This window comes from Hypanus sabinus, chromosome 1 (assembly GCF_030144855.1).
Source record: "Hypanus sabinus isolate sHypSab1 chromosome 1, sHypSab1.hap1, whole genome shotgun sequence".
In the NCBI taxonomy this organism is placed as follows: Eukaryota; Metazoa; Chordata; class Chondrichthyes; order Myliobatiformes; family Dasyatidae; genus Hypanus; species Hypanus sabinus.
In genome coordinates, this window is record NC_082706.1 from 91,454,655 (window position 1) to 91,469,244 (window position 14,590).

Here is a 14,590-nt window from a genome sequence, read left to right on the forward strand (position 1 = left end):
ATTACCAGAAGTTCTGTTAGTATACTTAACCATTTATCAAACCTTTCTTTGTATATAGAACATTACAGTTCCCTTGGCCCACAATTTTCACAGACAACAGATTTTGCAGAGAACGGTGTAAAAAGCAAAAGTCATCCAGTGAGCAGCAGTTCTGTGGGTGAAAATACCTTGTTAATGAGAGAGGTCAGACTGGTTCAAACTGACAGGAAGGCAACTGTAACTCAAATAATCACGAGGAGGGAAGAGCATAGTACAGGCTCTTTACCCACAATTTTGTGCCACCCCCTTTTGACCTACTCCGAAATCAATCTAATCCTTCCCTCCTGTATAACAGCCCATTTTTCATTTATCCATCTGCTTATCTAAGCGTTTCTTAAATGTTCTGCCTCTACCACCACTCCTGGCAGAGTGTTCCACATACCCACCACTCTATGTATAAGAAACTTCCTTCCAACATCCCCACTATACTTTCCTCCAATCACCTTAAAATTATGCCCCCTTACATCAGCCATTTCTGCTTTAGGAAAAAGTCTCTGGCTTTGCACTCAATCTATACCTCTTATCATCTTGTAAACACTATCGAGTAACCTCTCACCCTCCCCCCCTTCACTCCAAAGAGCAGAGGCCTAACTCACTCAACCTATCCGCATAAAACATGATCTCTAATCCGTCCGAGAGATCAGACATAAGCCAATTTCCTTCACAAAGATGAAACTGATGGGTCTTTATGGTTGTTCTTCTGCCGAGCTATGTTGGCGACACTTGCGGGCTGCCCCCAGCACACCCTCAGGTGTTTTGGTTGTTAATGCAAAAAATGTTTTTCACTGTACGTGTCGACATACATGTGATAAATAAACTCGAATCCGGGCTCTTGATGATTTGGTGCTTTCCCAAGCATTGAAACCAGTCTTGATTTAATTCCAGACTTAACTTCATTAATGTTTATTTTAAATTTGCTATGAAAGGATTTGGATTCATTTCTTTAGATTATGATCTCTGTGATACGATCATTGTTCTATGATAAATAGGTCAAAGTTATCAGAGAAAAGAACTTGGGACATGCAGCATCCGGGCATGAATTTTTTTCCTTCTATGTTTTGATCCATCTAAACCAAACTGTCAACTTTTGTTTTTCTTTTATTAATCTTTAAGTCAATGGATTTTTACCTTTCAAAGTCAAAGTACAAATAATTATCAAAGTACATACCCTTAGATTCACTTTCTTGTAGGAAAAAGAGAAATACAACCAAATTCATGAGAATATACAAAAACAAATACTGATAAGCGACCAATGTGCAAAAGAAGACAAATTGCACAAATAGAAACAATATTGAGAACATGAGTTGTAGAGTCTAAATTCAGATTCATTAGCTTATTGCCCCAACCTCAGAGATCCCAGAAGACAGCTACTAAGCTGCATAATAATTCTTTTGTGTAAAGGGAGAAAATGTTACCTGCATCTTAAATAATATTCTTCCTGAATCAGATCATTTACCTCATCAAACTCACAAATTAATATCTCTGGTACTATTTTTATGTACGTTTAATGTTTATTACATGATTAATTTTTCAATAACACAATTGGAAATTATTACCTTTTTCTGCCATCTTTCGACCAAGGTTAAAGAAAATCACTGGAGCAGTTTGAGTGTAAGTTCTAACTACACCATCAGGGCAACAATCAAAGCACCTCGCAAGGAAAACATAGTTTATCCCACATAATTCTGTTTTCATTAAACACAGACTTGTCTGTGGATCAGTGTCAGCTGCAGATTTGGGAACGTTATGCGGAAACGAGTCAGAGAGAAGCTGATAATAAAACAAATGTTTAACACTTTGTCCGACAGAAAAAAGTTAGGCACAGCAACAAGGGACTAGAAGTATTGCTCAAGATCCATGACTGTGTGGGACAAATAGAAGTTACTCCTGAAATCTATGTGAATCTTTGGTTTATTGCACATTGCACTTCGGCTGTTTTTTAAAATTTAAGCAGGTATCTGTTTCATAATTTACTCCGTACATAGAACACAGAACACTACAGCACGGTACAAGCTCTTCGGCCCACAATGTTGTGCAGACACTTCAACCGACTCTAAGATCAATCTAACCCTTCCTTCATACATAGCACTCCTATCATCCACATGCCTATCTAAGAGTTTCCTAAGTGCCCCTAATATATCAGCTTCTACCACTACCACTATCATGGCAGGGTGCTCCACGCACTCACCACTCTTGGAGTAAAGAGTTTACTTCTGCCATCTCCCCTATCCTCATTAGAAATCCAAGATTCAGGAATGTTTATGAGTGTAAAGGAGATTTATGATTGTTTATGTTTATGACTGTTACTCTGGATCCAATGCAACAGAAGAAACATCACAATAAACATAAAGAACACAATAAATGTCAATATGAAGGCAACCCTATAAAACACAGTGTCCATGCTCTCCAGTTCAGGCAGCATCCTGGTAAATCTCTGTATCCACTCTAAAGCTTTCACATCCTTCTTAGAATAAGATGACCAGAACTGAACACAATATTCCAACTGTGGTTTAACCAGGGTACAGGAGCCTTAGACCCCACACAACCAGGTTCAGAAACAGCTATTGCCTTTACAAAGAAAGCACGGCAGCATCTTTACTTTCTCAGAAGATCGCAAAGGTTCGGCATGTCATCTAAAACACTGACGTATTTCTGGATATGCCAATATGTAGTGGAGAGTATATTGGCTGGTTGCATCACGAAATGGGATGGAAACATCAATACCCTTGAATGGAAAATCCTACAATACAGCCCAGTCCATCGTGGGTAAAACCCTTCCCACCATTAAGCACTTCTACATGGAGTGCTGTCACAGGAAAGCAGTATTGGTCATCAAGGATCCCCACCATCCAGGGCATGCTCTCATCTCGCTGCTGCCATCATAAGAAGGTACAGATGCCTCAGGATCCACATCGCCAGGTTCAGGAACAATTATTATCCCTCAATCATCAGGCTCCCAAACCAAAGGGGATAACTTCACTTGCCCCTTGATGAACTGTTCCCAGCACCTATAGACTCACTTTAAAGGACTCTTCATCTCACATTCTTGATATTTTTTGCTTATTCCTGTATTTATTTATTATTATTATGCAGCCTCAAGGCACCAATGTATTTTTATCTGTATTAAGTTATCAATTTAAATTTCTAAACACTGTAATTACACTCAAATAGCCTAAGAACACATTAGAAAAAGCCTTTTGATTCTACGTATCTACATCTAGAGGCTACTTTACTAAGTAACTTGTACAGTGGCTTGTTAATTCATGCTTCTAATCAACCAATCATGTGGCAGCAACACAATGTACAAAAGCAAGCAGACATGATGAAGAGGTTCAATTGTTGTTCAGACCAAACATCAGAATGGGGAAGCAATGTGATCTAAGTGACTTTGACCATGAAATAATTGTTGATGCCAGATTTGGTGGTTTGAGTATCTCAAAAATTGCTGATCTCCTGGGAATCTCACACACGGGCAGTGGGAATTGAGCACCTATAGGTAATCACTACTGCAGAAAACTTCTTGCATGAACTACTACCATGCTGTTGCCTTTGATGCATACTTTGCGATTGACAGCAAAGTTTGAAAATGCTGAAAATGCTACTCAAATAGAAAGTTCAAGAAAACACTGGTCAGGTTGACGGAGGGAAAAGGCAAATTTTGGTATTTGAGAGGACCCATCATCAGAATGTGGTGGGTTGTTCCAATTCTCTGCTTTGCCCTGAATCTGCCAAGTAAATGGATATTGATGATACATTCAAGAGACGCATTTTGACCTGGACACTATACATACTTATTGACTCTTATTCAGACTGAGTGGTTTTCTACATCATGCAGAGGGCAGTCTGGATCACAGTTTAAGTCTTGATGGGTTCTGAAGCTTTTGTGATCCAAACATTCTTCAGAAGTCAAATACGAGGCATAAAACTTATTGCTTACAATAATTTTATTATATGTTACAAGAGGAAAGAAGAACAAGAAAAAGTGTTAAGAAAACAAAGAGAAGACTAAAAAGTAGTCATGGTCCACTCTTACTCAGAAAAGAGATAACAAAATTCCATTGATAACAATTAACCAATAAAACAGCCAGATTCAAAGCATGACACCTGCTCTTGAAAACTAAGACTTTTTTAGAAAAATACAGAAAGAGCTGTACCTTAATTACTGAAAAATTCACTGAACAATTACTCATACATAGATGATTATATAAAAACACAACAAACAAGTGTATGCAAGTTAATCTACAAAAGAATTCTACACTGCAATCCAACAGGTTTCGTAAGAAAGATAGGACTTCCAACAATATAGTGACACAACCAGATTCCTTACATTCACTTCTGTCGCATAAAACTTAGCAAGAGAAATACAGCTGTAGAATATTACCCTTATATTCAAGATGCTGCCACTAAGAACAAACATAGTCTTGCAAGCACAAGCCAATGAATTAGGATTTAAATTGTAGTTTTTCCTACCTGGATTTATCTTTACTTATTTCTTCTTCAGAGCTGGAGTCTGGGAATTCTCTTCACTCTAGGAGACAGAAAGAGCAATTCTTTGATGAGGCTGAATTTGGAGTATAGCGTGCCTGCAGGAAAGATAAGCTTAAATGAATACAGGGAATATTTACAGATTTAGTCCAACTGGAGTTCAATTCCCACTGCTGTCTGTAAGGAGTTTGTATGTTCTCTCTATGAACACTTGTGTTTCCTCTGGTTCTCTGGTTTCCTCCGACATTCCAAAAACATAGGGTTCTGGTTAGTGAACTGTGGGCATGCAATGTTGTCCCCCAAAACATGACGACACTTGCGGACGGTCCAACACAATCCTCGCTGATTTGATTTGATGCAAAACGTCGCGTTTCACTGAATGTTTCAATGTACATAGGATAAATAAAGCTAATCTTAAAAAGATCTTAACCTCTGTGTAGAGGTTGCATGTTCCCCCAATGACCTCACAAGTTTCCTTCCACACCTGAAAGGCATGTAGTTTGGCAGGCTGTGTAAATTACCCACTAGTGTGTAGCTGAGTGATCAAATATCCAGCTGACAAAGAGAATGCTATTCTCCTGACAATGAGATTAACATAGGTTTAATATAAATAGAGACAGCCTGAAAATGTCAGGCCCCACCACTGAGTTTATCTACAAAGATAGCTGGCACAAGAAAGCAGCATCAATCATCAAGGACCCCCACCATCAACGCCATGCTTTCCTCTTGCTGCTCTCATTGGGAAGGAAGTACAGGAGCTTTAGTCCCACACCAGCAGGTTCAGGAACAGTTGTTACCCTTCAACCATCAGGTTCCTCAACCAGCGTGGATAACTTCACTCACCTCATCTCTGAACTGATTCTTGAGCCTATTAACTCACTTTCAAGAACTCTTTAACTCATGCTCTCGGTATCAGTTAGTTAGTTATTTATTTGCAAAGTTTGTTTTCGTTTGCACATTGGTTATTTGTCAGACTTTGAGTGTAGTTTCTCATTGATTCTATTGTACCTCTGCGAATGCCTGCAAGAAAATGAATCGCAGGATAGTATATGGTGACATAAACTTACATACTTTAATAATAAATTCATTTTGAACATTTCTGATGATGTTGCAAGACCAGCAGCAGGAGATGCTACATTACAAAACTGCTGGATGTGGGGCCAAACATGAGCTACAAGGATTCAAGTTCAGCAAAGTTTGGACGTTGCCAACTACAGTCCCCATTGAGGTCATGGCTCAGACTTTATTTTTTGTTGTTTCTAGGTTCATAGGGATAGTTTTGGGACCAGAGAGAGGAGCCAGATTAGGGTTTAGCAACAGAGATGTGTAGGAGTTTGAGGTCAGGCCAGAGGCTAAGCCTCTACACATTCAAAGGCCAACAATACAGATGTGAGGCATCCATGGTGGGATATTGGGCTGGAAGGTCAGTGTGAATGAGGACTGGTGGTCTCCTCCCCCTACCCCCACGATCAATAACATCAGTGGGTTCCGGAATTGGAGTTCTGTACAGGCAGGAGGAATGAGGGCCAGTGCCCCCCAGGGACTCAAATTAGTAAGACCAGAGTTCAAGGCCTAGTGTTCAGGTCCCATCATCCTGAGTTGAGGCCTGGAGTTTGGGGTCCTGATCCAAGGTTCTCAATTGTCAGCTGGTCCAGGGGTCAAAACTAAAGATCAAAGCCTGAATGTCAACTGGAAGTAAGGATGTTGAAGCCCAATCCCAGAGCCAGAGTCTGCAAATCTCTGTGAGTTCACTGGGGAAGTTGGAAACTGAGTGTCTGCAAGATCAAGTCCACTGAAGGCTGAAGGTCGAAGGTGGCTTCTCCTGGGTTGGGGTTGGAAGATAACTGTGTATGTGTGTGGGTGGGAGAAATTGGGGCTTGTTTTGCTGCCTTGATTTTGTTCCTTGTTGTGTTCTGTGTTGTTCTGCCGAGCACTGTGGGCATGCTATTTTGGCGCCAGAATGTGTGGCGATACTTGCAGGCTGCCCCCACATGCGTCCTTGAGTATGTTGGTTGCTAATGCAAGCCGCACATTTTACACTATGTTTCCACGTACACGTGATTAGCAACTGAATTGTGAATCCTGAATCTTGAGCTGCTCACTGGCCAATGCACAAGGTGTATCACAGAGAGAAATTTTAAACATACTGTACAAGCAAACAAATTCCGGCTGCACTAGTATCAGGGAGTTCACCTCTGAATGATTTTATTCAACCTTGCAGGTTAGTGGACAAAATATTTCAGCTGTCCACTCATAAAATGTGAACAAAATGCAGGATATGCTGTAGCACAGTGTCTATTACTTTCATGAATTTAATATTTCAATAATATTTGATTAATATTGTAAATGTATTGCTCAATTCAGCATTCTTGTTCATTTAAATAATTTATAATGGGTTATATGTAAAAATAAGGGAATGATATATGCGCAAACCTCGCTTGAAGTAAAAAGTAAGTTAGACTCGCATTCTGGACTCGCTGTCTTTTCCTTCCAATTAGCTTTATCTTTTGGAGTTACAGAACATAACAGTGGCAACGAGGAAGTATTAAATGAACCCGGAGACAACTACCCACCAGTTGAAGCACAGTGAGAAATAGACAAGTAAACAAAAAGCACAGCATGTGCTTCTTTTGAAGGACAGACATGGTTGGGTTCAGACAAAATGGACAAATTCATGAGTTTATAAACAGTGAGTACCAGGTGATAATAATCATAAGTATAAAAAAGAAGAAATGGCTAGTTACAACGGAAAGATTGATGCATTCAATTGCACAAGTAATAACTGGGTATTAAACATTAAGCTAACTGAGCACTATTTTGAAGCAAATCAAATAGTCAATGAGAAGTGTGTGCCAATTTTGCTGAGTACATTGGATTTAAAGACATACAGTTTGACTGCTTCAACCAAACCAGTAAAAATGAGCTTTGCTGATATCATGAAAGTAATGCAGGAACATTTAGAACCAAAACCATTGTTAACTGTAAAACGCATTAAATTTCATAAGTGGAATCAAAAGGCAGGGGAATCCATTTCAGCGTATGTGGCTGAATTGAAGAAGTTGTCTGGGCATCGTTGGTTCAGTGATGGGCTTAGTTTGTGACCAGTTAGTTTGTAGAATCTTACAAGAAAGCATTCAAAATTATCTCCTAACTAAAGCACAACTTACACTTAAAAAAGCAGTTGAAATTGCTGTATCAATGGAAACAGCAGACAGAAACTCAATTGAATTGCAGTCAAGAATGAAAGTGAGCGTGAACAAAACTGCAATGCTCAAAACAGAAATTGGCCTGGCCAAACAAATTATGTTACAATTGTGGCAGGCACTCACATACACTACACCAATGCAGAATTAAAGGTGACACTTGCAGCAAAGTATGACACATAAAAATATCATCGGACACAAAAATAAATGGAATGCTCAGGAAGGGCTAAAGATAAAAAGTCAAGTTGCAGTTTCAAAAAGAGCACTAATCTGCATGCCGTTGATGAAAAATCTGATCATGATAAAGAGTGATGCAGGACTGAGTAGCCTTGAGAGTTTCAATGTGAAAACTAACCAGAGACAAAAGCATTATGACTTACACCAGAAGTGAATGACAAATTAATTAAATGGAATTGGACATAGGCTAGGTTGTTTCAGTCATTCCACAAATTGAATTTGAACAGAATTTCAAAGATACTAAATTGAAGCTTGCAAATATCCAACTAAGAACTTATGTTGAAGATAACTCCTGTGGGAATGACATTTGTAACACTTCATTGGGCTTGTATGTGGTAAAAACAGGAGGGCCAGCATTGGGGGGTGGGGGGCATGATTAACTGAGACTTGGTTGGAGATCTATCCCCCATTTGCATGCCATATCCTCTGCAAAAGTCAATGGAAAGCAAATTAAGGAAGGTATTAGATGATGTCACAGCAGTATTCAAGGATGGCATTGGAAAACTCAAACATATCAGTGTTAAATGAAAATGCCACACTCCCATCTGGTTCCTTAAAAAATCCATGATAAAGTAGCCAGTGAGTTAGAGTGCACGGAGGATGATGAAGGAGTTCTTTCCAAGGTTGAGTGGAGCCCATGGGCAATGCCAGCGGTCCCAGTAGCCAAGAAGAACAGGTCTATCCGGATCTGGAGTGATTTTAAGGTCAACATCAACCCAGTACTGAAGGTAGATCAATACCTTCTGCGCAGGATAGGGGATATCTCTGCAAACCTTTCGAGAGGAAAACACTTCAGGAAAGTGGATTTCGCTGAGGCCTACAAATGGATGGAAATGGAAGAAGACTCCAGAAAGAGTTGAAAAAAAAAGGACCATAAATGCTCACAAAAGGTTTTATTGCTACAATAGGTTTATTTCTGGAGTAGTATCTACACCTGCACTCTGGCAGAAAGCTATTTACCAAGCACAGTATTACCTGGATGACATCATTGTTGCTGGTAAGGATGTCAAGGAACTTCTCCAACATCTCAAGACAGTGTTAAAAAAGATTAGAAGATTATGGGCTCAGAGCACAACACAACAAAAGTGAATTCCTTAAACCAGTTACTGTGATCAAAATATTGATGCACAAGTGTGCTGAGAACATTCAAGCAATGGTGGATGTTCCAAAGCCAAAGAGCACCTCACAGTTGCATCCGTTTCAGCACTTCTCGATTTACTATAACAGATTCCTGTCAAACCTGGCCACTGTGCTCCACCCCTTGAACTCAGTACTACAGATGGGGAAGAAATGGCATTGGACAAATCAATGTGAGGTGGCTTTCCAAAAGGTAAAAGAAAGTGGTGGTGTTAAGCACTGTACTCACACATCATGATCTGCACCATCCAGTGAAGCTTGCTATGCACTGATTGAGATGTCAACACGTTCAGAATGAAGGTATCCTGAGCTGTCAGAGTCACTTCCTGCAGTCCCAGAGACAATTCCTACAACCACCACCAAGGAGACCCCAACCTGAGGTTGTTTCACAGCCACAAGTCTCACCTGGCAAGCAGAGTGACCCCCCCCCCCCCCACTAGTCAGGAAAGATGTTACCCCACCAGAGTAAGAAATCCTCCACAGCGAATAAAACTACAGGCCTGTATGGGACAAGTTATATCAGCATGGGATGCTCATCTGGGGAGTCAGAGGGGTGGAGCAGAAGGGGGAACTTTGTGGAAGTGGTGGATGGTGGGTTCCATTTCAACATTTACCAGAAGCTTGGATAAGTACATGGATGGGTGGAGTATGAAAGGGTTATGATCCAGGTACGAGTCGATTGGATGAAGCAACATAATAGTTTGGCATGGATTAAATGGGCCAAAGGGCCTGTTTCTGTGCTGTTGTGTCTGAATCTAAGTACGGAATCTGGGAGCTCATCTATCTTCTCCAATACTTAATGGATTTATCACTTCAGGTCTCATCGACTCTGGGCAGAAGCGCAAGGAAGACACAGTTCTCCAGTCACAACCACTTTACGGTTTTCCAATATGTCAGCAAAACCCCCTAGACACTCCAGTCATTCTCTTTTCTCCCCTCTGCCATCAATAGGAGATACAAAAGGCTGAGAGAATGAACTACCAGACTCAAGGACAGTTTCTATACCACTCTTATCAGAGTCTTAAACAAACCTGTCATATGAGAAAAGATGAACTCTTGAACTCCCAAGAAACACACACAAAAGATGCTGGAGGGCTCAACAGGCCAGGCAGCATCAATGGAAAAGAGCATATGTAGTCGGTGTTTCAGATGGAGTCCCTTCAGCAGGACTGGAGAAAAAAAGATATAAAAGGTGGGGGAGGGGAGAGAGAAACACAAGGTGGTAGGTGAAACCTGGAGGGGGAAGGATGAAATAAAGAGCTGGGAAGGTGATTGGTGAAAGAGACAGAAGGCCCTGGAAGAAAGAAAAGGGGGAAGGTACACCAGAGGGCAGTGATGGGTGAGCCAGGAGATACGGTGAGAGAGAGGAAAGGGGATGGGAAATGGTGGAGGAGAGGAGGCAGGGGTGGGAAGCATTACTGGAAGTTTGAGAAATCAATGTTCATGGCATCAGGTTGGAGACTACCCAAACGGAATACAAGGTGTTGTTCCTCCAGCCCAAGTGTGGCCTCATCATGACAGTGGAGGAGGCCTTGGATAGAAATAGCAGAATGGAAATGGGAAGTGGAATTAAAATGGATGGCCACTGGGAGATTCCGCTTCTTCTGGTGGACGGAGCGTAGTTACTCATTGAAGCTATGATTGATTGATTGATTTACTTATTTATTTAGATAGATAAATAGATATACAGTACAGAACAGGCCTCTCTGGTGCTTTGTGCCATGCCACCAGCAACTCCTGATTGAACCCTAGCCTATCCACAGGATAATTGACAATGATCAATTAACCTAGGTTTTTGGACTCTGGGAGGAACCCAGAGCACCCAGAAGAAACGCACGCTGTCACAAAGAGAACATACAAACTCCTTACTGACAGCAGCAGGAATTGAACCTGGCTTGCAGGTACTAAAAAGTGTTGTGCTAACCACTTCAATACCATGCCCTAGAGGGAGAAACAGTTAATACTTCATCATTAAGAGAGTTTGTCTCTCTCTCTACAGACACTGGCTGTCTGCTGGGCATTTCTAGCATTCTCCGTTTGGTTTCTGGTTTCACAAGTTTGATCTGAATTTCACTGCTGAAACATGAAAGGACTATTTAGGGCCTGAATGGTAGTGAGGGAGGAGGTTAGGGGCACATGTAGCACTTGTTCCATTTGCAAGGGTAAGCGCCAGGAGGGAGATCAGTGGGGAGGGACAAATGGACAAGGAAGTCGTGTAGGGAGCAATCTCTGCAGAAAGCAGAAAGTTGGGGGTGGGGAGAGAAAGATGAGATAGCGGTGGGATCCCATTAGAGATGGCAGGGGTTCCATAGAATTATGTGCTGGACACGGAGGCTGGTGGGGTGGTAGGTGAGGATGAGATGAACCCTATTCTTGGTAGGGTGGTGAGAGGATGGGGTACGAGCAGACATGCGTGAAATAGAAGAGATGCAGTTGAGGGCAGTGTTCATGGTGGAGGAAGGGAAGCCCCTTTCTTTGAAAAAGGAGGACATCTTCTTTGTTCTAGAATGAAACGCTGAGAGCAGATGTGGCAGAGACAGAGCAATTGAGAGAAGGGGGTGGGAAGAGGTATAGTTCAGGTAACTTTGAGAGTCCATGGGTTTATAATAGACATCAGTGGATAAGCTATCTTGAAAGATAGAGACCGTGAGATTGAGAAAGGGGAAGGAGGTTGGAAATGGACCAGGTAAATTTGAGGGCAAAGTGGATGAAGTTGACAAGTTCAGCATGGGTGCAGGAAGCAGCAGCAATGCAGCCATCGTTGTAGCATAGGAAAAGTGCGGGGCGGTCACCAGTGTAGGCTTGGGAACATAGACTGTTTACGTAGCCGACAAACAGACAGGCACAGCTGAGACCCATGCGAGTGCCCATGGCTACACCTTTTGTTTGAAGGAAGTGGGGAGGAGCCAAAGGAGAAATTATTTAGAATGAGGACAAGTCCCTTTAGGCGGAGGAGAGTGGTGGTGGCGGGAAACTGGTTAGGTCTGGTGTCCAGAAAGAAACGGAGAGTTCTGAGGCCTTTCCGATGGGCATGGAATTCCCATTCTAACTTATGGTTGCTAATTTCTCAATCTCTCTGTAACTATAACACAATATTCTGTGTTCTGTTTAATTTTTATTACCTCAATGTACATACTATATGTATGGCATTATCTATCTGGATGGCATGTGGTACAAAAGCTTTAACTATATCTCAGCACATGTGACAACGGTAAACCAAAACCAATAAATATTGAAAATAACTGGCAGGTTGGATGGATTCAAGGACTGAACGATTCATGTTCTCAGTATTTTCTATCTATCTATTTATTGATTTGTTCTTTTATCTATCTACCTATTTCTTTATATGTGCAATTAGTCCTCATTTACACATTGGCTGTTTGTCAGTCTTTGTTTATGAATAGTTTTCATAAATTCCATTGTATTTCTTTAATTTCCTATAAATGCCCGCAAGGAAGTGAATCTCATGGTGACATATACAAACTTTGATAATAAATTTACCTTAACTTTGACTTTGAATGATTCCCCCCCCCCCCCCCGGTAGAAGGACTGAGAGGAACCAAAAATTCAAACAGCAGCAGTGAAAATGAAATCCAGAAACGATTTCTTCATACAAATAGTTTTGGAATGTGGAATGTACTGGAGCTGCAGGCCAAAGATGCAGTTGTCTGAAGAACTTAAAAAAGGTATGGACTCTGCTGAGAATTAAGGGTTTTAAGAGAATCTGAAGTGTGAGTGAGAATCTGGGATTAAACCAATAGAGGAACTCAGGAGGTCAAGCAGCAGCTGCTGTGAACACCTGCGAGAAAATGAATCTCAAGGCAGTATACGGCTAGCTTATACATACTTTGATAATAAATGTACTTTCAACTTTGAACTTTGAACGTTTTGTGTGTGAAGAATCTGAATTTCCAGCATCTGCAGAGTCTCATGTTCATATAGATAGCGTACCCTCCTTGAAGCAACAGTAGACGACGTGTCAAACGGTCCTAGCCGCTTGCTAAGCTCCTAGAGGCTAATGCAATGCAGATGTTACTGTCTTCAGAAAGGCTAAATAGTGGCTTCTGTGCCAATGAATTCATTGGAAAGAATTACCCTACATCCCCCGTATTCTGTCATCTGTTATTTTTCTGCTGCCGTGATACAGCTGTTGCTAATTCCAAAGACCGCACTCAAATAGAACACTGCTACTGATCCGTAAAGTCATTGGAAGTTTCCGTACTGCCATGTCGTCTTAACTCTTCACAACCCTGTGTATGGACTTGTCAGGGAGGATAGAAGCAATGGCCATATACTGTATGCATAAATGGACTCATTCAAATAGTGCATTTTGTTATACTGTCATAGCTGAGGAGGGGGTGATAGTAGGGATAAGCTCCAACTACCTATTAAATGCTCCCAAAGGCTTGCACCTCAAATAGGCTCTGGGAACCAAGCCCAGCTCCTGGCCTTCACGTGTAGCTTAACTACTAAGCCTGGCAGAACCACTTCTAATGACAGGACAAGGGGCAAAGCAGGGTTATTGGCACCCGTTGCTTTGGGCAGATGGGGCTCATCACCCATGGCTGGCAGCACATCTAGGAGAAGGAAATTTCTGATCTCAAACCCCTGCTGCCTTGTGGTTATACCCACTCATGGCGAAGGCTTCGTGAGCAAATCTGAGGAAAAACCCAGAGCTGGAGTCTCTCAGGCAGTCCTACAGCTGACTCACAACTCCTGCAACGCCACTGCTCCAAACTGTACCAGTCACTGCCATTCCTTTGAATCCCTCAGCTGCGTGGACAGGGGACCTAACTGGGTGGGCAACTGCTTCCCTCCACATCATATTGCATTGGCTTGCACATTGACGTAGACAACTAAGACACAACATTTATGGTCAATCCCAATCAATGGAGGGCCTCCATATGTTGATTGTGTTTATTTGGTTTTTTTTATTGTGTTTTTTATGCTGCATCAACAATCATTTTGTTCTCCTTTCTACTTCTCAGAGGATCACAGATCCCCAGCGCAATGCCATCTGGAGTTTAGCCATCTGGCGCTTGGCTGCTGGTAGAGTGACCCATGGAGGTAAGATCAAAAGGAAGGTTCCAGACAAAGAGCAATCCAACCAAGACCTCAACAGTGGAGCTGGCAGAAGATGATGACATGTCACAACAAGACGGTGGAGGGAACTGCAGCAGTGAAGGATCCCAAGTTATCTTCCATACCATGCCATTGGACCCTGACCCAATCTGTCATGGACCGTGTGATGGCTGCGCATGCATCAGTCTCCCCACATTTAACAAAGTCACACACAGGCGTTCTCCATTAAAGGAATAGCCCCATTGGAGAATATCAAACTACAGTCCTGTACCGGAGAATAACAATAAACAATCATGAGTCTTGACTCTCGAACCAAAATGCTAACTTGTTTGTTCCTTTAATTGCTGCTTACTCACTGTGCATACAAGTCATGAATTAAAAGTGTTCTTAATTACTCACACAAAATG

The 14,590-nt window shown here is 41.6% G+C and overlaps 1 protein-coding gene across 6 annotated transcripts in view; it reads right to left on the reverse strand.

The window, feature by feature from the left end:
- LOC132395413 (neurocalcin-delta) overlaps nucleotides 1-14,590 on the reverse strand; it is a 327,388-nt gene that overhangs the window by 200,517 nt on the left and 112,281 nt on the right. For 3 of the 6 annotated variants that reach the window (XM_059971963.1, XM_059971982.1, XM_059971989.1), the window contains one exon: nucleotides 4,510-4,622. The gene's annotated coding sequence lies outside the window, so the exon portion shown is untranslated. The remainder of the gene's footprint in view (nucleotides 1-4,509; nucleotides 4,623-14,590) is intronic. The other 3 variants (XM_059971973.1, XM_059971998.1, XM_059972007.1) reach the window with 1 other exon arrangement.